Raw genomic sequence first — 24724 nt, 5'->3', positions numbered from 1 at the left:
AATCAGGCCTCACAAGCCCCAACAACCATCGGCACACACACCTGGAGGGCTAAACACTTAGTTCCCAGTATTGTGCTGTGTAAACACAGGTTTAACAAGCACACACACACACATATATATGATGAAGCTTCTGCTTCCATCATTCTGTAAAAGTCTATCACACTTTTCCGTCTCTCAAATGTTTCATTAATTTCCAATACTCAATTAATATGCAGATTTAAAGCGCTTGAGCGCCTCAACTCACCCCAGGGGGATCAGTAAAGTTTGATCTTATCTGTCCTCCAGAGAAACCCGGTGAGAGACAACCTCAGGCTGGGCTACTCAATAATAACAAGAGAAAGCTATTCCTCACTCACTGCTTCCTAAAACCGCACATCCTCATCTATATTTACTCCAGCTAAGGCTGCTGGAGTGCGGTACATGCTTGACGGAACACAGAAGAACACTGAATAAACAGCAGTCAGCACTGAACACCTGAGTCCAGTCTGCTCGACCTTTACAGAAGCTCTCACTGTGACAAATTAGACAAAAGGAAAACTTGCAGGGAAGCCTTGCTCATTGAGCAGCGCTAAGCTGGACGACAATAGAAGACGTTTCTAACGTGGCGCACACACAAGGAAGAGACAAGAATCACTGTTGAGTTTTTCTTCTTCAGTCGCGTAACAAGGTTGTCTTGGTTCGCCCTGGTATTCAGCAGGAGGCTTAGTGTTGAGCAGGTCGGGCTGATAGGTGTGCGAAATCTGAAACCCACAGGCTTAAGAGGCAAACAGTGAAGTGGAAAATCTTGAAAAACGGTGCGTCACACTTTCTTGCTAAAATTAAAAGGTAGATTATGGAGGATGTAAGTGCATTGACAGTAACATAGGGACTAAATACCTTTACACAAGAAGCCCCTTGTGCTTTATTATTTGCTAAGTGGCCTGTATGAACAAGGAGACAGGAGACATCAATATCACCGCGAGGGAGCGCTGACAATGAAGAGCTGCAACATACAGTTTGGTCAGTAGGAAGAATGTATAGACTAATGACAGAAACAATGTTCAGACTTTAAACAGTGGTGGTTGCAGCCACACGACCTTCAGGAACATTTAATGTAGCAACGAAAAGCAGAGGACAGAAAGTCACTAGTAAAAGTAGAGAGTTTACACACCCATCTACTTCGACGTCGTCTCTGAGGTCCGTCGAAAAACAAAAGCATTCAGCGCAAAATAAGTCTGGTTGCTGTGTGGTGGGTTGCCAGAATTATCAACTGAAGTTCTACTGCCCCTCATTGTGAGTTTTTGCTGATAAAATAAACCGTATTTTGCAGGTAACCCTCTCACATACTGTGACAAACGACTGTACTGCACTATATCTAAGTTGTCGTTACAAAGTCTGAGTGTGGTTTACCTCATAAAACGTACAAAAAATAAGAAGAAGAAAGAACTCATTTTGGCCCCCCATCTTGTTTTCACTAAAGCGGGTTAGACCACTGCACAATCATACGAGTCGTGTCTCTAAATATGGCCAAGAAACAAAAAATGTTATTGGGATTTAAGGTACCAACATTTCTCCACCATTAAAAAGTTATATAACTATTAACTACTTTTTTCAACTCATCGTCAACAACTTATTCTAGATGAGTTTCTCAGCCAATTCTATGTTTACTTTAGATATTTTACACTCATATATGAGATACAATAGGTCCACAAGTATGACTGAATTTTGTTTAGGGCTTCGATCGATACTCATTCCTATGACATATCTATATGAGCATTTGTCATCTCGCATGTACAAACACAGGTCTTGTTCTAAAAGGACTAGCTCAAGTATAGAGCGATGGCTTTAAACAATCACTTTAAGGTGTGTCAGTTTCATGCAATAAGGCTGAAAGAAAAACAAAATATTCAAACATAAACAGTGTTTGAGGTTAATGTGCTGTTTAAATCAACAAGGCTGCAGTGTGTCACAATCTTGGTTGAATTTCTCCGCACTACACCAACATGAACAGCCACTCCGAAGTCTTTTCAAGTTAAACAAGTATCCACAACAATTTCACAGCAAATACAGTTATATATATCTTGACTTGTTTATGTTCTCTTTCCGAGAGAAGTTTCACAATATACACATGTTCCACAAGCTTGACCCACTGATTCATCCGTTGTTTACGTCCTACGATTATTATGTGTTACATGTTCCTGCAACTTTTATAAATGATCTCATCAAACACCATCATAAACAACAGAGGGGTCTGGGCAACATCACAGCGCAGAAACTCGTCTCCCCGCTTCATTAACATACGACAATAAACAAGTCGACGGCCCACTCCCAAACACACACATACGCAAGCCATTCACGACTTGCTAAACTCAATCTCAGTCACAGCAGGAGTGGATTTATTTTCTTTATCTGTCCTTCCAAACCTGTTGCTCTCAGCGCAAAAGCGGGACACTATATGAGTGGTGTGAGAAATATGCAGAGCCATTTCCACTGAGAACCGGGGGAAGAGCTCGCCTGGGGATGTAAGTGTTAGAGGCATGATCAAACAAGGCACATGCAGGTACAGTATGCCATCTGGGCTTGCTTCAGCCCCCGAAAAATGCACTCTCACCCACCCTCTCCATCTTCACGCAGGGTATTTGTGGTGCATGGAGTGTCAGAATGAAAGAGGCCTTGTCTGAGAGCCTAATCCTTGGACGATTAGTCAACGCGTCTCGATTAATAGCTGACATGGCCACGCCCCCTCCAGAGGGGGAACGCCGTCGCACAGGTGTCCGTTTGGTCCAAGTGATGAGGGACTTAACAGTTTAGAACATGGTAGTAGGACGTCTCTCACAGAACTTCACTGTAGTTGGTGGTTCAGCTACTTTTTTTGGCTTTATTTCGCAACGCCATTTTGGCAAAGTAGCGAGCCGTTGAAATGATGTAAGAGCTAAAGAGCAGCGCCAAGGCTTTTGGTTTGGAGCATAAGGCAGTAAAACCTGATAACAATTAGATAATATGTCTGGCTGAAAATGAGAGGATTTTAAATATTAAAAGTTGAAAGCAAAACTCAAGCCTTACTGTTTTTCGATGATCTGAGAACCACATGCTCTGTTGTCAATGTTATTTTGTCTCTCAGATTCCAACCTGCAGCAGATAGAGTGTCAGGAAGTCACCTCTGACCCAGGAGTCGGCCTACTGTACTTCCTCAGTCCCATCCATCGTGCCTCAACTTGTCAGGAGCTTAGCAGAGGAAGAGCGTCTTTTGAGACCGGACATGGAGCGGAATCACTTGGCACTCGCTCAGGGACCCCAGTGGCTTCACATGGAATCAGGGATTCGAATAACAATAGCATGAGGGGGGAACGAATCTTGCCAGCCTGGTGGCTAGGGAGCCAGACCGGCTGTATGTGACGGTCCACAGGGTGAGAACACATGGTTTGAGTTTGGGTCTGTGTAGCACTGGGAGGAAGGAGAGGCCTGGTAGCAGGAACCCTCCAATTCTCACTTCCTGCTTCTGCTAGAAACACGATCTTCATGCCCACCGTCCTCGACAGCACAGAGTGTTCTGTGTTCACAGGGTGGCAGAGGGGATTGCATGTTCGCGCACTGGGCACCCGACCTGTCAGCACCACCAGGCTGCTGCTTCAGCAGATTGAACTGTTGAGAGACTGTTTATAGTGGCTGATCTGCTCATCGGTTTGGAAGGGATGTACACAACAGTAGGGCCCTGGGGCCAAATGTGGCCGTCAGAGTCTGGACTACAGACATGTAAGTATTTTGGATGACTTTTTTTTTTTTTTACAGCAAAAAACATTTTAAAGCTATTTGAATACTCCAGAAACTACTTGAACTGCAGTATGTCCTTTCCTTTAGCTTGATTTTATTTTGAAAAGCTATGCATGCATGACATTATAAATCCCTCAAAAATACTGAATCATGACCTAAAAATTGTGTTCAATATATGCAATATATTTTTCCACCACATCCAAGACATTACCAAGTCTTCCTTCATCAACAGCAATATTCAAAAACATGCGGCTCCTGAGGAAATGATGCGAGAAATTAAATATATTTGCTATTGATAAGAGGTACAGACAGTACACAGGTGACACACAGGGTGAGGCCTCAATTACAGGATTAAGCAACCTCTTAATTATCTTGGGAGTCAAATCAATGTCACATCCTAGAGGTTAGAGAACTCCAGTTGGCCTCGCCTCCTCGTGCTTGAGAGCGGAAGATGACTCATTTGGTAATGACAAGTTACCGTCTGTAGGTAAACATTTTCACAACACAACAACATTTCAAATCCGACAGCGCACTACTGTACACGGGCGCATTTGTTTACTCTCCGCTGTGTCTGGGTCAGCCGGGCTCTTCACTGAGTTCTTGTCCCAGCATGCAGTGGGACTGTTATTCCAGAAGTAAAGAACAAATCCATTATAAAAATACACACCATATGCCTTCACAAGCTCGCAAACCGGTGAGAACAAAGTCAGTGTGCGGTGATATGAGACTTCCACATGCGAGTATGAATGTCTGCAGCAGTCTGTCAAACATTAATAAGTGCACAAGTAGATCAAGGGACGGCACGACTCATGTATCAGTCCATAACCTTTTTACAGTTAAGATAAATACAGTTGAGGCGTCAATATGCCTTGCTGGCTCAAATGAGGTAACAGTTTGTGGATGAAGACACCAGGAAACCCAAGCTCAACGTCAGGATCCAGTCCAGCAGCAGTCCTGACCTCGCAAGCTGACCAGTGCAGAACACAAGCCACAAGAGCGCCCCCATTTCCATGTCATTAGTACAAATATTTACATTAATATAAAAAAATACAGGATAAAAACTTAGTATTTAAGGCTTTAAGGAAGTCAAATTTGCACTTTGCTTGGATTGATCCAAGTTTTTCTTCTGAGCACGGCATGTATTTGATCAGTGGGCACTCTTCGATGGACCTGCCCAGTGCCAAGTGTAATGTCTGACTGAACAAACATCCCACTTCCCGCTACAAGTTAAGTTCTTTTGAAACACTTGAGTCAAGACCTTTCGGAGAAAATGCTTTCTGCGCGATCAAACGTCCCTCCGCCAGCATGAAAACATGAGGAAGACTAATTTGAAGATGGGTACTAATCCTCAGCAAACACATCAGCCATTTCTGCGCGCACCTTCCCACACCGGTTCTGGTCGGCAGCCAGTCGGTTACCGCGAGCAGAACCTCGCCCTCCTTCTCCTCGTCTTGATTTCACCCTGACTGTACTCTCCTTGTGTCTCCAAACAAGACGGAGCATGTTTACTGTAAAACTCCTGGGGGGTGAAAGGGATTGGAAGATTAAATTTATTTTGAATTCCTTCACCTTAATGTGGTAATTACCCCCCCTTCCCTCCTTGCAGAACATCTGAAAGCGGATCTTTAACTCTCTCAACTGACATTCTGTGACAGTCATTCCAGTGCACTTACGTTAATGTGGGTATTAAAAAGCAACAAAATATAATGGACATCCTTATACAAAGTTTTCTGTATTATTAAAATGCAATCACTGCAGCTGGAAAATGAACTTCAAATGTGCGTCTGTGAATAAAGAGGAAATGGCTAGGGCTTAATTCCATCTCTTCTTTAATGCTGTGAGTCATAATCGCCTCATTTGGCGTCGTCATAAGCCAGTTTCTTTTGTGCCTAATCATAGTAAGTAGATCAGAAACTGCAAGACGGACTTATAGGCAGTTTTTTCCCTCCTTCGTCCAAAACAAAGGTCAGCACTGGCAAGTTCAGCAGCAAAACTCTTAGAAAACACGAGGATCTGATTGTGAAGAGAAAATCTGCGGCCTAAGTTGTTTGTGTAATACAACCGCCAAGAACACATTCCCTAACTTGGAGTCGTCTCACCCTCATGCAAGGTGTTGTTTTACTCTTGTTCAATGGACCAAACATCCATAGAGAGACAGAAAAATATCTGGATTGTACTATGTACATATCATGAAAAACTTAAAATGTTAAATGCAGAAAGAAGCATTTTGTGTTGCTTATTTGTTGGTAGTTTCCTATGGTTGATAGTTAAATTCCCCAAAATGCCTTCTGCGTTATCTCGGATTTGTGCTGCAGACCTCTGTGAAGGACAAATATATGTTTACCAGAAACTATACATCACTCTTTCAATCTACCTTTCTCACTCCACTCATCCTTCAAAGGGTCAAAAGGTCTTGCCATTTCCAGGATAGAAAGCATATTCTCTGGTGCTTTGCTTCAGTCAGCTGTTACCCACTCGGCCACAGGTGAGTTGCCTTAAGTCACAAGTTCACAATTACATGCAATTCCTTTGCTTAATTTCGTGACAAATGTGTCACTCGCTTGCTTAGTTCATTGGAAAGTTTGTAGAAATATATCATTTTCAAGAACAAACTGTCACTTTGTGACACTTCCAAGAATGTGGGTCAACAGGAATCTTTCACCACATGACAACAAAGGATGGCAGCGTGCCGCAAACAAACTTTCCGATCAGTAAAGACTGATGAGAGAGATAAAAAGTAAAGTATAATCCCTTTAAAAAACAATTCTCGAGATTCCAAAGCCTTTAAGGATTCAATTATAAGATAAATAAAGGCAGTAACTTTACTGAGAACAATGGGGTTCAAGGTTTCCAGCATGGGCAGAAAGTCCCAGTTTTAAAATAAACCACAGAAGGGTCCTAAAAAAATAAGACATAATAAATGTTTACCGAATTGTATGACCATGTTTTCATTACAATATAGGCTTTAAATCTGTGTCTCACAACTGTTGCAGTGCAGCATGGGACTTGCAGTACGATTGGTGGGAGTGCATTTTACGGGTGGTCCATTGATAAGACATTTTCAATGTATGTTGCAGGCTGTATTCATTCATATAGTGGGTCAGCTGTGGCCCACAGACCTACAGTTCCAGGCTGAGATGCAGCTGCACCAGGTGAGCATGCAGTAACTAGCTTGACCAAAAATATGTTTTTGGTTTGCAGTACAAAAGCACAGACATATTTATCTAGAATATTAATGATTGTTACGACATTTCATCCGATGGATGGAGCTATCTATATTGTATTGTTGATGAAATTAACATGCTGTTTTCTATTATCAAAAGCAAGAAGAAAGCTTGAGTAACAAAATTTATGTAAAATAAACAGAATAACAACATGAAAAATAAAGGAGTGTGCAGGGATCATGACCACATGAAAGACAGTTGAGTGAAAAATGGAGACAATCGGGGAAAATCACATTAAAGCATGTTAAAATCAATAGGCACCAACTTGAAACAAGGCTATCAGGGCAGAGTCCTTGTCGCTAATTTTTCAGCAGCAATAAATCTATATTTGTAGCCACATCTCAAGGAATATTAAAGTGGCCATATCATATCAGTATGACGTGAGCAGATGTGTTTGCCAGACACTGCTTGTCGACCAGTTCTTTACAATTAGAAAGTATAGTTGGAGTGATAAAAATCTTTCCACTGGCATTTCCCATTTTCTTTAAGCACTGTAGCACAAGTGCCCAGGGCCTGTTCATGCTGCAATGTTCTAATCTTTTCTTTCCATTGTTTTCTTGGCGGCCTCTGTATGAAATGATTTTCAGGCTGAAAAGGCTGTTAAAGAAGGTTCCATGCTGCGGTGAGATCACCAAACTCTTAAGACTGCAGGATGACTAAGCACAAGAGGGACTGGTATAACATATAACCTTACACACGCAGATATAAACGCGGTGCCAGCCGAGCCATTGGCCAGAGCATCAGGCCCAAACAGACTTTTATAATTAGGCTGGATTTATAGGTGTGGCGGCTGGTGTTCAATATCTTGTTACACTTTTTTTTTTTTTAACAATGATAGCATGGTAAGGAAACGCGATATAATGGTGTAGGAGACGCTGCTTTGGCCGAGCCTGCAAACACCTCCGATTTAATTTGGAGCTATAGGGTTTCACCGAAAAAGCTGATATGCTTCCTTTTCAGGGAGCAGGAGTTCGTGTCACTGACAGAGAAGGAGACTGTCTGTCTTTCTCTCAATCTGCCTCTAATTTCCAGGCTTATCGCTCCTTTCTGTCTGAGCTCTCTGTTGCGCTCGCCGCTGACTCCTCCGACAGCCTTCTTTTATCTTGTATTTAATAAACAAAAAGGTGCAATTAAGCCGCATTCTTTCGGCTGTTTTAATTTGGTTAAACAAGACGGAATAGCCTCCACTCTTGACTTGAGGGAAATTCCAGTTGGGGATGACAGGCGCTGCGAGGGATCGGGGGGGATGGGCGCAGTAGGGGGATGAAAGTTGAGCTTTTTTTGACAGATTGGTGCAGACATGGGGAAACTCTACACACTGTTTATTTGACCACTTTTTCCGTACGTATGTATCATATTAGAAACCACAAGTGTCAGGAGAGGAGTCAGAATAGAGGACTCATTCCTGCCCTCAACAATAGTCAAGCTGTTCGGGCTGATTTATGCAGTTTCATCCAGGGGAAATACGTACTCACCGACAGTCGCCGTGTTGCCACTGGTGAGCTGCGGTAACACATGGACGCTGTTGTGTATATAAACCAACACAACTGACATGTGGACGGATACACACACCGAGAAACATTAGTCAGTTGTCACCTTCTTAACCAGCGGCGTGACAGCGCACACATGAAACCCAAAGAGGAGCTAAATAAAGGGGCAACACATACATGTAGCTATAAACCTTAACTCCAGCAGTGCAAAACAAGCATAAGCACAGCATAAGAGACAAATTCCAATGTCCAGATACAGACTGATGTCAATTGCCTGCATGTGTACGGCCGTCTGAATGTAAATGCTTGCCAGTTAATATTTATCATCATCTATATAAACTACTACAGTTGAGTTCATTTGTATCCTTTATCATTTTACAGTGTGTGATTTGATTTTGCATAAAATTAGATACATTTAAAAGATGAAATTATATTTTAAAAAAGTATAAACATATACAATATAAGAATAAAAACATGTAAATACTATTAATTAAAATGTGGATGAAAAAATATAAATTTTATTTTCAATTTCTGATCCTAATTTCAGTAAAAACAAAATAATGAAATCAAATTATTTTTAATTAAAACACAATACATTTCAGTTTCAGAAAAAGTAACCTATTTTTATTAGCTTTTGCCTGTTAAATCAATTAAATCTGTAAATCTATGTGCACAATTTAGTTACATTACTTTTTGTTTAATATTCCACATAAAAAAACACTTGTTTTCAAATACAACATAATCAATATTGAATTTACAAGAAAAGAAAAAAATCCTAAGAAGCTGCATATATGTAAAAAAAAGAGGGTTCCTGTAGATTTTTCGGAAACCCTCACATTTGGAACACAGATGTCATGATTATAGCGCGAAACATCTCTCTCCCAAACTCAAAGAGACGTGTAATTAATGAGTGTCGGGGTCATGAAAACAGTAAGAAGGTTTTGTTTTCTAAATATTATACAGCATAGGTATGCACAGGCGAATGATTGACACAGGTTTATAGAAATAAATGTATCAAAGAATGCTGGATTCAGTGTGAGATGATGTTAAGAAAAGTGAAGACCACCCATGTTTGCTCATATAAAAAGTGTGGCTCTCAGGTCCAATCACATATCATAGATCAGACTGTTTATGAGACAACCTGTAAAGACCAGAGGCTCGACCACATGTTTTACTGCTCTGCTTGAATAATCACGTACAAGTAAAACAAACAGCTACAGAAGGGATGTTTAGCAAAGAGCGCAGGATCCAACTCGCGGTAATAAGTGTTCATTAGTTTTAATGGCCAGGCTCCTGCAGCAAATGCAATGAAGACCAGGAGACCACATCCAGCTAAGGTAAATAAACCCAAACCTGCTCCACTGTCTGCGTTGCAAAGGTTCTTTCGGGGTGCACAGGTAAGACGGGGGAAGCCTGTTATTTGGGGGGTTGTCAAAAGGAATGAGGCAGGCGTTTGTGAAGGGGGCTAAGTGGAGTCATATTTGCATACAGACGGGCACACAGTCAGATAAGGCGAGATATGGGCGAGACATGCAGGGACAGGATGTCACGTGTGAGAATGACACGGCGCTAGATTCCACGCCATTTAATAGGTGACTTGGGGCACAAAAGCGGGTTCATTACAGACCTCCTTATTACCGTATACAATGGGAAATTAGTTCTGTAATTCATACAATATTCATACAGCATTAAGACGTAACTGCTGTCACATAAATGTTTACAAGACAGCTGACTTCACTGACAAACAGTCTTCTACACGGAACACTATGTTGCCTGACAAAATTGACAGATAGCTGAAGCTACAGTTGCCAAGCATCGCAAGTCATGTCTCGCACTGAGTTTATTTCATTCCTTTATTCATTTTTATTGGTACTGTGCGTTTGTTTTCAAGGCCAGTCGAAGGGATTGTTTGAGGTGATGTTGAGTAAGGCTGGGGCGCCTCAGGGAACTGTTCTCGTACCACTGTTGTTTACTGTATACACCTGATTCAGTCAGGGGTTTGTGGGGAAATAAGTGATGAAGAGATACTGTGGAGGTGGAAAACGCAGCCACTGGGAGTCGTCTATCACCCTATGAGCACGGAAGATGAAGCAGCTTCTCCAAGAGGTGGGAAAAGTTGCGCAAACAACACCACATTGAGTAGAGTTATCATGGTTCAAGATCATCACAGTGGTCAGAGGTGCACCAAGTAGTGGAGTCATGACCCTGGCCATACTGTGGTCATGGTGGAGTTTACAGACCACAAGTCAGACTCACATGCATTGTAAAAAAGACCCAGAAACTGAGGTACTTTCTGTACATTCTTGTACTTCGTGCCTCAGTTGGGGGCATCTTCACCTTTAACATCCTTGATCACCTCCTTAATCACTGTATGGTATGAGGCTGCAACTGTCAGAGGCTGGGACAGAATTCTGAGGAGAAATTGACTGGCTGTCCATCACCCCCTCGGCCAGTAGATCTCCATGAATTTCATATAGCTTCATATCTTCCTCCACAAAGTGAGACTCAGAGTTAGCAATCAAAATGGGGATTGAGAAGCTGCTCCCAGCAACACTGGGAGAGAGTTATAGACTTTTAATGTCCACTGAGGAATGCGTGGATTCCTTGAGGTTGGTCAACTGTTAGATTTCATCAATTTATATAGCATCTCTAATGGGCCAGAAGTTCTGTTTTTGGAGTCTTTTGCTCCATTAGGCAGCTGCTGGGCTTTCTGGCACTCATTTGGTGGCACATCTTGAGTCCACCTGAGGTCTGAGAACGGCAGCGAGGCAGCAGGCCCAGTGGTCCAGATGGCCCCCCGACACAGGCCTGAACATAAACACTGCTCAGGTCTGGTTGAGAAAAAGGAGCCCCCGTTTATTTATGGACATGTCTGGGTCTGGGACACAATTATAGAAAGATAGATAGAGGAGGTGAGGGACAAAAGAGAAGTCCGGAATGGTCAGACTGTTGCAGGCTCCAACAAGGGAATAGCTGGGAGTCAGATCGTGTCTGAATTATTAAAAGAGAAATTGGTGTGACGACTTAGGGACAATGTGAATGGCACATGACGTCAAACGCACAGCAAACAAACTCAAGTGTCCAAGCGGCGCTGACTGCAGGGCGGCAAAAGTCGAGTGAGGGTGTGAGGCCAGGGAATTTAAAGAATTTTCCCTGTGCCCTCCCCGGTAAAAAACAAGTTCATGACAGTATGGCCGGAGCAAAGTTCTCTTCATCTCTGCTGCACTTTCCTCAACCATATCGGCTCGATCTAGACTTTTACAGCTTAATAGCTGTACGACAGAAACCCAGACATCGTAAGGTACTTTTATTACCCTCTGCTTTATCACCTGGGCAAATGTCAAACGCAGGTGCAGCAAGTGGCTCTAAAGATGGTCCGTTTTGTTTATGTAATTGTTGGAGTATCCATGAGAGCCAGAACATATCAGATTAGTGGGAAATGATTTGATCACAGATTTAAGAGGAAATTCAGAGCTTGACTTGTGGGACACCCTGGAAAGCTGGCTGAAGTGTGTCACGTTGTAAGATGGGTTGGAGAGAAAGCAACGCCAGAGAATCCTGAATCGAAGAAGTCCAGGACGAACGACGAATAACAAGGTCTATCATGAATATGTCAATGAGAAACGTACAATACAGGACATAAAACTTGAAATTTGTATGATTTGAAAAACCGAACTTGAAAGAATTATGGGTCTCATTTGGCAATGATTCAGGATGCTGTGGGAACAGCGCTAGCATGTTGTGTACATTAGTTAAAACATACTTTTAAGTGAGAAACATCATTTTTAACCTTAGCCAACCATCATTACAGGGTAATTATATGGGAATAATACATTTTATTTGATATGAAAGGGTGTTTTGTAACAAAATATTTTATTTTACCTACTTTAGATAACTTTTTTTCTAATTATAAATCAATACACGCGCAGGAGTGAAAATATTTGAAATGAAAGGTGACATTCTTCTGAAGAAAAAGTTTTGTTAGTATTACTACTACTATGCCTGCTAATAATAATAATACAATTATTATTATATTATAAATAATTATTAATATATTGTCAGTAATTATTGTAGAATAGTTACTATTATTACTATTTTATTATCATTATAAGAAAAAGAATTTAAAAAATGCATTCGACAATTCAAAAATTGCATCAAAATAATTTCAATGAATTGTAAAAAAATATATATAGATTAAATTTTTGTAGTAAGATTATTAATTATAATAGTGTGTCACTCTCAGCTCAGGAAGACCAGAAAGATAGTAGCAAAGGGCCTGAAGTGGCCCCTGTGCCTCACTTTGCTGAGGTCTACTCTACAACTTTGTATCTCTCCTCTGACTTTGGCGTCATGACAACATTACGGTGAGGCATACAAAGAGGCCTGATACAGCACACACACACACTGCGGTATAAACATTGCACAATCGCACTAAACACATGAGCAGCTTCAGCTAATTAAGACCATGCTGCCTTTTAATGCCTGTTTATATCTGACTCTTAAATGAATGCTGGCCCCGCAGCTCCTTCCACAACAGCTCAGTCAAGCAGCAGCGAGGAAGGTGATGGAAGTGGGTGGCTTTGGAAATAACAGGAGGAAGGAGGACGTGGTGATTATCTGAGGTCCCTCAGCAAAGGTTATAGATTGAAAACAAATCAACTGAGTGAAGAAAAGTTCATTGTTGTGTTCAGAGAACAAATTTGAACAAGCAGCTTCGCCTTAGGATAATGTTTATATTATTTGAGCAAACCTGTTCTTTAGGTAATCAAACCTACACCCGGGCGGTTGGAGGTATAAAGATAATCAAACGTGCTCGGCGGCTTTCATGTATCTGTGAATGAGTGATCTGCTTCTCAATCAGACCCATGTGGAGGTTTTATGGAGCTTGATGGCGGGTGGAAGGACGAAGCGGCACGGGAGGGGGAGAGGAGGGCGGCACAGCCTCACGTCATTGTGAGTTGATAACCTGGCAAGTGTTGCCATCTAAACCAGGACCACCTCAGTCAGTCTTGCGAAAGCCTCCTGCAGCATTCATGCAAAGCTCTTCAACACTGGAGACAACAACAATGCAACTGCTTCCATCCTGATAAAGGTTGTAGTTTGTCACTTCCAGGTGTTAAATATGAGCCATAAAGAATTGGAAGATACTACATCCTCCAGGTGTGCAGTGTTCACACACACACACACGACAGTTGAAGCATGTGGAGCTCATAAAAAAAGACAAAAAATCTAACTTTTATTCCTGATAAAAAAAATGTAACTAGGAAAACACGACAGTTAGCTTTACAGTGTGTTACAAAAAAAAGATCTTCCTTTTTGTGATGGTGGTCTGCTCCTAACTCGAGCCGAGTATCGGGTTGAGTGAGATGTCAGTGAGAAGGTGGCAGAGGCAGATGTGTATCTATGAGAAGGAGAGACAGATGTCTGGAAGAGGAAACTCTGGCAGCGTCGGCCATCCAGAAAGGTTCTGTAAACAAAAACGGAACACACAGGAGTATCTTTACACACCACACAGACACCCCCCCCCCGCCTCATTTGGGCTGAGGTGAAACCCATCCGCACCAGGCGTCACTGCCAACATCATACGGGTGTGTCTGGGCTGGTGTCAGCACGGAAACATCCTTAAAACTGAGGGTTCGTTTGGTCAAACTTGAAGCGCCAACTGGGTCATCTCAGATTCATACACAGATCACAATGATTTAGCAACTATTATGCAACTACTAACGCACTTTTTAACAATAAAAATAATAGTAATTTCTGTATTAAATATTTAAATATAGATATTTTTTCTTTCCTTAATACATCATTTCCTTGTCTTTTCACATATATTTTTTGGATATTCATTCTTCCTGTTTGAGATGAAAACAAGTGAAAAACTTGAGATCTTTCACTACATGTTTTGAGTCATTTTCAACCCAAAAAATAATGAGGTTTGGATTCTTAGACAGCTTGTAAGTTCTACTCAATAACATTATCCATAATATACATGAGTCTCAAAGTTGTGTGTCTAAAAGCTGGACTCCTTCAAAGTTCACCCAGACGGTGGGTATCAATGATTAACAGGAACAGTAGGAATAAGTTAAAGAGTCAATGAGACGCCGAGATAGAGACAGACTTCTGGCTGCTCCACCTTCACTGACTCACTGGCTCTACCTGCCCCGCCGTTCCTTCCCAGATTGCAGCAATAAAAGCAGCTGGGAGAAAAACATGAATCCAGTTCCTCTTGAGAAACACGGCAACTTTCGTCCTCGACTTTCCCAAGTTCATAAAAAAGTAGTGAAGTATTAATGATATAGTGGGTGAGGAACGGTGCAGTTTGTGCTGCTTAGGCATAAAAGGCTCTGAAAAAGAAACCGGAGATGGGATCCTGAAGATACATGAGACAAAAAGTATAATTCATTTCATAATTACATGAGTGAGCATGCGAATTGAGGCTGCAGTTTCAATGGTCTCATGTAGAATTTTTCTCCTGAAAATACTACTCATAAAAGAGAAGGTTTTCCACCTCACAAGGTCTTGAAAAGTGACTGCTTTAATCAACATTTGCCTTAAGTATTGGTCACTACCGAGGAGGACAAGATGTGCAGCGAAGATTGATGTATATTAAAAGCGTTTTTTTTTTTTTTGCCCAGTGCAGTGCAAGAATGCAGTCGATATGCCCATCCCATAATCTCTAGCTGACAGGATGAACAGAGGGGAAGGCATTCGCTGAAAGAAAATTGGCCGACAGTCAACTATGCAATCCTGTGTACACACACCGGAGGAAGCAGAGCCTTTCAAACAGAACCTTCAAAGAAACATTGAACTTAAATTTGTTGCTTCAATGAGATATATAGGAATTAGGGGTCCTGATGAAATGTGTTTCTGAGGTCAGATTATCAACTGTGGGAATTAGTGGCGCGATACTCGCTCCATTACAGGCGGCCCCACCTGTTCTTTCACCTGTACCTCTTGTCTCAAGTTCACAAAAGGAGGAGCCAGAGGACAGATGACAAATGTGTTTCATTATGGAGCAACCGGACTGGTGTCTCTTTCCTTCAAGTCGATACCATGCGGTTGATCTTACTTTCATATTGTTGAATGAGATTTCTGTGCATCATGCTGACTGGCAGCACAGACAGATGCAGCAGGCGAGCGGTTGGCTTTATGGAAGTTCAGTGAGAGTTTATCAGCACATGTACACACACACACACACACACGCACGCGGGACCTTTGATCTTCAAAGACAGAAGAGATGGAATGAGGGCCAATAAGAAGATAATAATCTCAATTCACATCCATTACCCCGCAGATCAGGAGAGTGACCTCCACATGCAAAGCAGCTTCAGCTGCACAGCCAGCCCGCTTTGACGACACCACAGTGCCATCTAGTGGAGAGCAATAGTAACGTTTCACTAAACGTTAATTCGACCAACCACGAGGCTTCAATTGCAAACTCATCAAAAAAAGTCAACAACATGAGCGACTATCCGTTTTTGTCTTTCGATTTCGTTTAGTTCATTTTATCATCCACGTCTGGAAAATCCAATGGAATTCCAAAAGCGTATTTTAGTAATGTTTTCTGTTTCTGTATTTATTTCCCCCAATAAAACAGCTGTGTTGTGTGTTTTGCGGTATGGTTTACTACACAGTACATTAATTTAGACATGTATTTAGATCGTATTAGTTTAATTACAATAGATTTTTACATATTAATCTCAATAATTGTAATGTTCTTTACTCATGTGTTACTTGTATAGTACCACTAGCCTTGTAAAAGGCCACGTGTCAATTGTTCTTTTTAATTCACATAATCATATTCAACATTTTCAATCATTCATTTAGCAACTTTGTCTTCAAATCCTAGAAAAATAAAAGGCGATATAATAAAGGAGCAAGAGGCTGTATCCTTAATTGGTTTATATTTAAGCATTAGTGACTGCAAACTTCAGATAATATTACTATTTCAATTAACCAATGTGCACAAATACAAGCACCACTTTCGCTCAATAAATAAAGCCACATAAAGACATGGGATAGATTGGTTTAGCAACGGAAAAGAACACTCAACAAGCACGCTGAGATGGTTGATGCCTGAAGTTGCACCTTATTCCATTACTGACCAAATGGCGGCCTCTAGTGGTGCGCTGAGGACATCACACATCGCTAAACTGGATGGGCTCACATGCAGCTACATGCCATTTAAAAAAAATCACCAAGTCTAATGGACCGGCAACATCCACACGACCTTCCCAAGAAGTAGACTTCAATTCCTATCATTGTTACGATGATGTAAGCAGGAACACACAGCAAAACCTCTTGTAAAAATATGGACATTAACATGGAATAATGTAAAACGTCTTAGTGCTCAGAAATTCTGGTTAGAACTAGTCTCAAATTATAAAGCAAGCGGCTCGTGCAAAACCAGACACTAGATCTAATAAAGTTAAACACATTCATGCAAAACCTGTCAACTTAATGTTGACAGGTTTCAGAATATTGATTAACAATAAATAAAACATTTAAATAATCTCGAGTCTTCATCGACAGAAATAGAAAGTGAACATTGCACCACCATTAATAAAAAAAAATGTATTGCTGTGATATGAAGTTGTGCATTGTTTAAAGCAAGCTTCCATGTCGCTAGTTTCATAATTTAAATCTCACACTATCCACCAACAAAATGCCATCCTGGTACAGTGTTCAATTAATATAGAGTATAGAGATAAATATTGGTAAACGTCCGCCAAACTATTCGTAAAGATATACGGGATGTGAATATTGCTAAACAGCGCTATAAGCGCTTTTGCGGCCAAACGAGTAACTGCAAGAAATATAATATATGGGCAATTGGTTGTTTCAACCACTAGATGGAAGTAGAGCATTAAAAAGCGCCTCGACTAAACGGGGTTTTTTCAGGTTTATATCTGAGATTATTTCTTTTGCATTTTTACACCCTCATAGGGTGGTGGATCGGAGACTGTCAGAATGAAGTGTTAAATCTCAAACTTGAAAAGTTTGAAAACAAGCCAGTGGAAAGCTTGTGAATGAGGTACTGATGATCAAAATATGAACTTCCGCTAACCTGTATTTCCCAGATTTATGACACTTTGCGAGGAAACTGGAAACATCTTAAGCACCATCGATTGCTTTTCTCACACCCCCCTAAAACTCTCTTGCATAGCTCAGTATCAGAAGCCTGGTGGTCTGGCGTGTCCTGGGGAAGTCACACAGGAAATTTCATGCTCCTCTTCACACCAAAAATGTCTCTTTTATCCTACTTGCTAAGAAGGAAAGAGAAGCAAAGAGGCGTGAAAGAGCGGATCGCAGGAGAAAAGCCCGGATTCTGAATGAGGATGGCTTACTTGCGGAGGTGTGACAGGCAGAGAAGGCATCAGCGTCTCCATGGGGACCCACACCCTGATATTAAGAGAGCAGTCACAGGTTCAGAGGAATGTGACGTTTGAGAGAACAAAAAGGCTGGAATTTACCCTTCAACTTCTGATGAGTGGAAAGAGAAGTCAATTACCTCTTAAGTTTACATCAACCATTCTTCACCACTTGACGTGTGCGACACACAAATAAACAAAGACAAAATCAGCTAAAAATAAGAAGAAAGTAGCGTTCAACGCTACTCTGACACTACCACCAAGAGAAACATTTCAATAAATGATTTGATAAAAGAAGAGAAAGACTTGGACTCAGATGGACAAATTTACCCTACTAGAACCCATGCAACCCCGAAAAGAACACATGGTTCTACAGACATTTGTTGACTAAGCAGTAATCAAACACACACCATGCATTTTAAGACAGTGATAACAACCCAAAACACAGCTTCAGGGGCCAATTGAGGGAAGCGAACAACAAAATACAAAATGGTGGTTGAAACCAGACAGAAAAAAATCAGTAAATTGGCACTGAAATAAATATTATAATTAAATTCACTGATAAGCAAGTACCAACATGGCAGTTAAAGAAGTAAAAACAACTCATGAACTCAAACATAATGGAAAAACAAACGCTCCTGTTTGAAGTCCCACCCCCTCCTAAAGAGCATCATTCACGAATAGACACAGCTATTGCATGCCTCTTGAAGAAAAAAAAATAGCCCACATAGTCCGTGGCAAGAAGCCAGGAGAAAAAAAAAAAACTTGTCTGGTGTAGAGATTGTGCATCACCTACTGTTATATTTTTTGGGGGGAACTGTGGGAACCGATGGAGAAAATTGAGAATTGGAATGAAAATCACAATTCACTTGAAGAAAAAAACCAAAGTCTTGAAGCTTTTCAAAACCTCTCCTTTCTCACACACACATAAACACATAGGCACAAACACATACACCTCGAAACAAAGGTGCCATTTTACTCAGGAAGGGTCAGCAGTTCTCTCCATCAGACAGAGGCTTGTTCTTGGTCAGAGGCTGCTGCCCAATCTCAGCACACCCTCCCCTGGCTCCACCGGCCCCCTCTGGCCCCCGTCAGGCCCCCACCACCCCGGAGACAAGCTCCCCATTGTTCCTGCACTACTAATAAATGACAGTTCTCCTGTTCAGACAAACTTTAGAGCCCTTTCTGAACACACACACACACACTCAGTTAGCCGCGTATGAATGCAGCAGCTTCTTTCCAGCGACTTGTCTCAGAGCTCATTATGCAAGCATCTGACACTAATGACGGAAAGGGGCTTTTCCTTCAAGTGAACTTTGCAGGTCATCATCCATCAGGTGCATTTGCAAATGAATTCAGAATTTAAATTCCCACTGGGGTGACATCCAGACAGGGGTCAGCGGCAGGTCATATGGGCAGTGGTGTGAATCTCGCACCAGAATCGAGCGCCGATCCAGGCGCACAGGGAAGTTGAGACAGGATAAATCACCACTCAGCTTAAGCTCATAAACACACCATTAACACGCTCGACCGCAGCAACACGATCTGTTTACCTTAACCACCACGGCTGCTCCCTGGCAGGTATTAGCATGCCACAGCGCTCCACTCCAGTGTCCACCCGGAAAACATCATTTTCCCATAATCTACCAGGAATTTCCTGGAATTCCTCTTGTCACCATTTATAAAATAATTCAATACAACATAAAAAAAAGAAAAATTCAAATAAGTCGTATTACCAGCAAGTAACTTCAAGTAAATTCATTGTTATCAATTTAAATAGCAGATAACTTGGATAAATTGTCTGTTAATAATTTGTTTGCTTGATGTATTTGTATTTATGCTATTTTTATCTATTTATTTCATGTATTTGACCTATTTTTACTCTACTATTGCTTAAGTATTTTGTTACTATATTATATAATGATGAATCTTACAAACCTGGCGATTTTCAAGAATTATTTGTTGAATTTACGCTGTTGATTAATATGCATTTATTTATTTATTTATTCATAATACTCTTATTATCAACCAACTTTAAGACTTTTTAGAGACAAAACTTGGACAAATAAAAAAAAAATAACTCAACTACAAATACCAATCGAAACAACCAAGAGGCATGCTCAAACAAACCCAAGGTCAAAGTGAATATGAACAAAAAAAAGTAATTCAGAAACTGTGAAAACTGAGGACATATCCAACATGAACACCAGCAGAGGGTTATGGGGGCACAATGACACAAGAAACTAGCCAAACCAAACCGGGAACATGACTTAAGTCCAAGCCTAGAGACACTGAATACCTGAAGCCATTGGAATGGCCACCCTTGAAAAGGGTAGTAGTTGGTATCTAAAGCCTGATTTTACAACAGAAAAACAAGGACACAGGTCGGCTACTAAAAGCTAAATAGGTTGTCGCCATTGAAATAGATTGGGTAGCCTTCAAGGAAGACTTTAAGAACTGACAGATCCTACAGCTCCAGTCACCTGAAGACAGACTGATGACTATGATAGTGTAGATAAGCACAGAAATCTTCAAACTTTCGGGAGGGATCGAACTGCGATAAATACAGCATGAGAAAAAGACAGGATGGATAAGTAAGGAGAAGGAATTTAAACTACAGTGGTTAGTCTCGTAAATTGCCACTCATGAGAAAGTTTCGAGGCGGCGAGTCAACAAAGAGTGAGGTGACCCCGGTGTGTAAATGTCTCTCTGCTGTGGTTAACCACAAGCGTATCATATGACAGCCCAGCCAACAGACTCCAATCTGCCAGAGAGCAAATTCCTGCATCGACCCTCGTCCCAGACGTCAACAGAAAAACACAAAAATGAACGGCGTGATGGCTTTGATGTCTCCCTGAAGTGGCAGGGGTGGGTGTGTGCGTGGGTGGGCGTGCGTCGTTGCTGGAGCTGACGCAGCACAGTGCTGATGTTGCCCGTGTGTGGGACAGATGCTGCGGCGAGAGAAGGTCACCGCAACAGACATGCTCCCGCTCCGCCACTCACATGACAATGGCGGGAGGAAGAAGACGAGGCAGAAGTTGTGAGACGGAGAAGAAAATAGCCTCAGTGTTTAGTCAAGGCCCGCTCGCTGACACAAAGTCCGTCTTTGTCTGCCTCCCGGGGTGCCAGATAAAGGAATTCTTGTGTGTCGGGGGCTCTGACCGAGTTTATTTGACACTTCAGCTCCTTTTGTCGAGCAAGTGTCCCACCGTCAATGCTGGCCATGAGAGTCACTTGGCATTAGACAGAGGGTTCCTCTTCAGTGGAGAAAGGGGGTCTTGTTTGGAGATGGGTCTTAATGGTGGGGGTGTGCGTGAGGAGGGGGTGCGTGCTGTATATGAACTTATACTGGGGCTCTCTGTCCTCCACAATGAGGGATTTATTTATCCAAATTGGGGACAACAACGGCCACTAAATAAAGGATGATCCAGACAATAGAGGAGCAGTCATAGATCCTAATCCAGCATTATGAATATGATGGATTATGAGTGGCGCTTCGTAAACTGCACCTCACCTGAACTGTGAAAGCTGTCTGGACTCAATGTTTACATTCGTCTGTGTAGGCACCAGCAGGTGTAACGAGACATCTAGAAGAGGACCGTGGAGAGAGCGAACATAAAACAACAGGTGTGCTCTGGTAATAACTGAGCTGGTGAACTATCACATCAGAACCAATTAAATAATTACACATACCTGCTCAGCGAGGCGATCACAGGTGTTGCCGCGTAAATAGTGATCCTCCAGACGTGCAAGGTATCCCATAGTATTCCATGTGGCAATCCGTTACAGGATCACAGCGGTCTGCGTGACCAGTTTTGACCCACGCGCGAAGTTCCCTTCGGGATTCCTGTGTCCAGAAAAGAAACTTGTCCCCCCCGGAGCCCACATTCCCAAAACATGCACCGGGGCAAAACTGGTAAATCCATCAGCCACCTTCATCGTTATAATCATAGTTAAAAAGCAGAGATGAAATAAACTCCTCCACGTGCGTTCATCCACCTGAGACGGTTCTGATATTGCGCGCTCGCGTTTCGATGAATCGATTAAATCCGAGTTCAAAAGTAGGTCCGAAGTGGCTTTAAAAGTGTAATCCAGGCGATTCGGAGCAAAGATGTTTCGGGCTTCAGGCTTCCGGTGTCTGCTGAGCAGCAGCGATGCTCCTCCGTGGAGCGCAGGAGCCGCACTGAGCCATAGTTGAAATTTCAGAGCAGCTCATGCGGCGTTCAAGCGACTTTGAGCGCGCGGTGCATTCTGGGCGCTGTAGTCAATCACTTACATTAGGTTTTAAACCAATTTCCATGTTCAAAAACGACAAAAATAAAGCCAAGTCAACGACAATGATTTTAACTACAATGTTAATTAAACAAAACTTAATTGGATGGAAAATAGTAAATCTGAAAGCACCAAATACTTTTCAGTTCTGAATAATTTACAAATAAATCTAATATATAATTCTAAAACTTTTCTTTTTCATTGGATGTAGTGCATTTTACTTACATTTTAATGTCAGTGTCATTGATTCATTTATTGTCAGAGAAACTACAATTACGACCGAGTTATATTTCAAAATAAGCAACATTAACATCCACATTGAATCATAAATAAAGGCACAACGAGAATCAGAATAATATTAATAATATTCACATAAATAAGAAATGTCTGTCACATGAAGTTGCATGATAAACAACATCACAATAGTGGTATGGTTTGCTTGTATGCGTGTGGCATTATGTCACAAACCTTGCATGTTATGAATTGGTTACAATCACTCGTCAAGTGTCAGCTCGCTCCCAGGTTGCGTGTGAGCTGGGTGCATGCAGTGCGAGTGAGTAATAATGATCATCTGTCTCTGCGCACAGATACAGAGAAGTCGGTGCCTTGAATCACCTTCCCATGAATGAATCTCTTGTCTGTCTTACCTCACTTTCATGTTCTAACCACCTCCAGGCTTGCTTGTATTTCTGGAATCATACCTTCCGTGGGGCAACTGCAAAACCAGGGCTGGATTAACTGAAAAAAGACAACAGCCACTGAAAACTTAAATAACAGAGAATAAAAAAGGTTTAAAACTAATATTTTAGTAGGGGACAGCTTAAACAAATATGAACAAAATTACATTTTACTTCTGAATTAAAGTGAGCAAACTTTATCAGCTAATGTCACCAACTAATAGTGAAATTTATAATTATAAATAATAGAAAAATGAAAAATGTTATAGGGAAAGGACAAACATTTTTAAAATAACATAATCTATTGGAGAGAACCTGTCAACACACCACTTCTCCGTCTATTCTCAGTGATGATCCAGTCCAGGTTTCACTTGCTGCGCCTTCTGGCCGATCTCCAGCACAATCCCAGAGTACCTGAATTGCACGCGATTCTGTCAATTGCAGGTACTTGACGGCTTTCTTGTGTGCCGGGTTGAAAAGTTGCTGGAGGTTTGAGCACACAGCGTTGCGTGACTAGAGCTGAGGAAGAAAACACAAAGACATTGTTTTGGGTGATCAGTAACCCCTTTAAAGTAACTCCGCAGCATTCCTCTCACACATTCCTCAGCCACCGCAGCATGTGAAGACATTTTTTCTTCCTTTATGAGAAAAAAGAAAGGGGATAAAATACTGTACATTTCTGCTTTGTAGTTGTCCACTGCGACACATTCAACTTTCTCTAACCCACCAGTCCTGAACTTTGGGTTCCACACGACTGGAAGTATATGTGATAAGCAAGAAAAAAGACAGTGAATAACTAGACACGTATAAGTCTTCAGATGATGAGAAAAAAATGAAAAGGAGAGAAGGAAAAATACACAGTCACTAAAGCTACTGATTCGATTGTATTCTACAACATATTCATGAACAGTTTTGAGCGTTATATATCAAAGCAACAAAGACGTTTGAAAAGGGATAGACTGAAAGAGAAGTATAACTTATAATACAATGAACATAAAAAAAGAAATACCCCTCAAGTAAAAACCAACTATGATTAATAAGCTGAAACATCACAATGGAAACTGTGTGGAACCGAGACGCCACTGTTCAGTTCTGTTCAAGAAGAAATCCACAGGAAAGTTGCATCACTTCCAGTGTCCGTTGGCTGACTGAGCGCCTAGCATTAATGTATCTTTGACTGTTAATGGTGACTCATTTAAATCTCCAAAACCACAAGCAAAAACCTGGTGTGGTGTCTCAAATGGACTGGCTTGTGGGAAAACCACTTGGCTGCTCAGACAGGGGGGATCTGGATCAGACGGGGGCCCCCGTCAGCTTCAATAGCTATACTGTAGGAGTTCTCAACATCCATTTTTTGAAGTTTTACTTGTTACAAAAACTTACAAAACCTTTCATTTCCCCCTAATTTCCTTCATTTTACATTATAAAAATACATTTATACGGCATTTCTACGTGGTTTTGGCAGTTCATATATTTCTCCTAATAGAATGAAATAATTATTTCAAAATATTTACCCCCATAATTCTCAATGGAAATTCTGCTCAAAATTATATTTCATTTTCAGCCATGTCTGTCCTTGTAAATCAAAGCCAACCCAAGAAAATTGATCTGCCAAAAATATCAAAACTACCTCACACAAGGCAAGATCTCACAATAAAAGGGAGGTAGTTGGCATCTGAGAGTGTATCTTCATGAAGATGAAAATCCACTTTGCAAGTGGAGGCCATACGGCCTGGTTGTTTGCCATCCAAATCTAATATTTACTGGCAGTGACCTCTACAGCTCCTTCTTTCAAAATACATAACATAGACAGGAGGACAATGGAGTCAGTCATATCTCCAGTGTGTACTGAGAGCGCGATTAAGACTAAAGGACGTTCATTACCGGTTGCGCTGACACAGAGGAGCTTCAGAGCTCTTGTGTTTGGACTGTTTGTATGTCCT

General features: G+C 41.4%; 1 long non-coding RNA gene across 1 annotated transcript in view; it reads right to left on the bottom strand.

Annotated features, from left to right (window-relative positions):
• The window catches only part of LOC128751536 (uncharacterized), a 43783-nt gene extending 21781 nt beyond the window's left edge, over positions 1-22002 (bottom strand). The window contains exon 1 of the long non-coding RNA XR_008413263.1: positions 21526-22002. This is a non-coding gene — a long non-coding RNA (uncharacterized LOC128751536). The remainder of the gene's footprint in view (positions 1-21525) is intronic.
• Between the last annotated feature and the right edge of the window lie 2722 nt (positions 22003-24724).

Source organism: Synchiropus splendidus, chromosome 19 (assembly GCF_027744825.2).
Source record: "Synchiropus splendidus isolate RoL2022-P1 chromosome 19, RoL_Sspl_1.0, whole genome shotgun sequence".
Classification (NCBI taxonomy): Eukaryota; Metazoa; Chordata; class Actinopteri; order Syngnathiformes; family Callionymidae; genus Synchiropus; species Synchiropus splendidus.
This window is presented reverse-complemented; position numbering and strand designations above follow the sequence as displayed.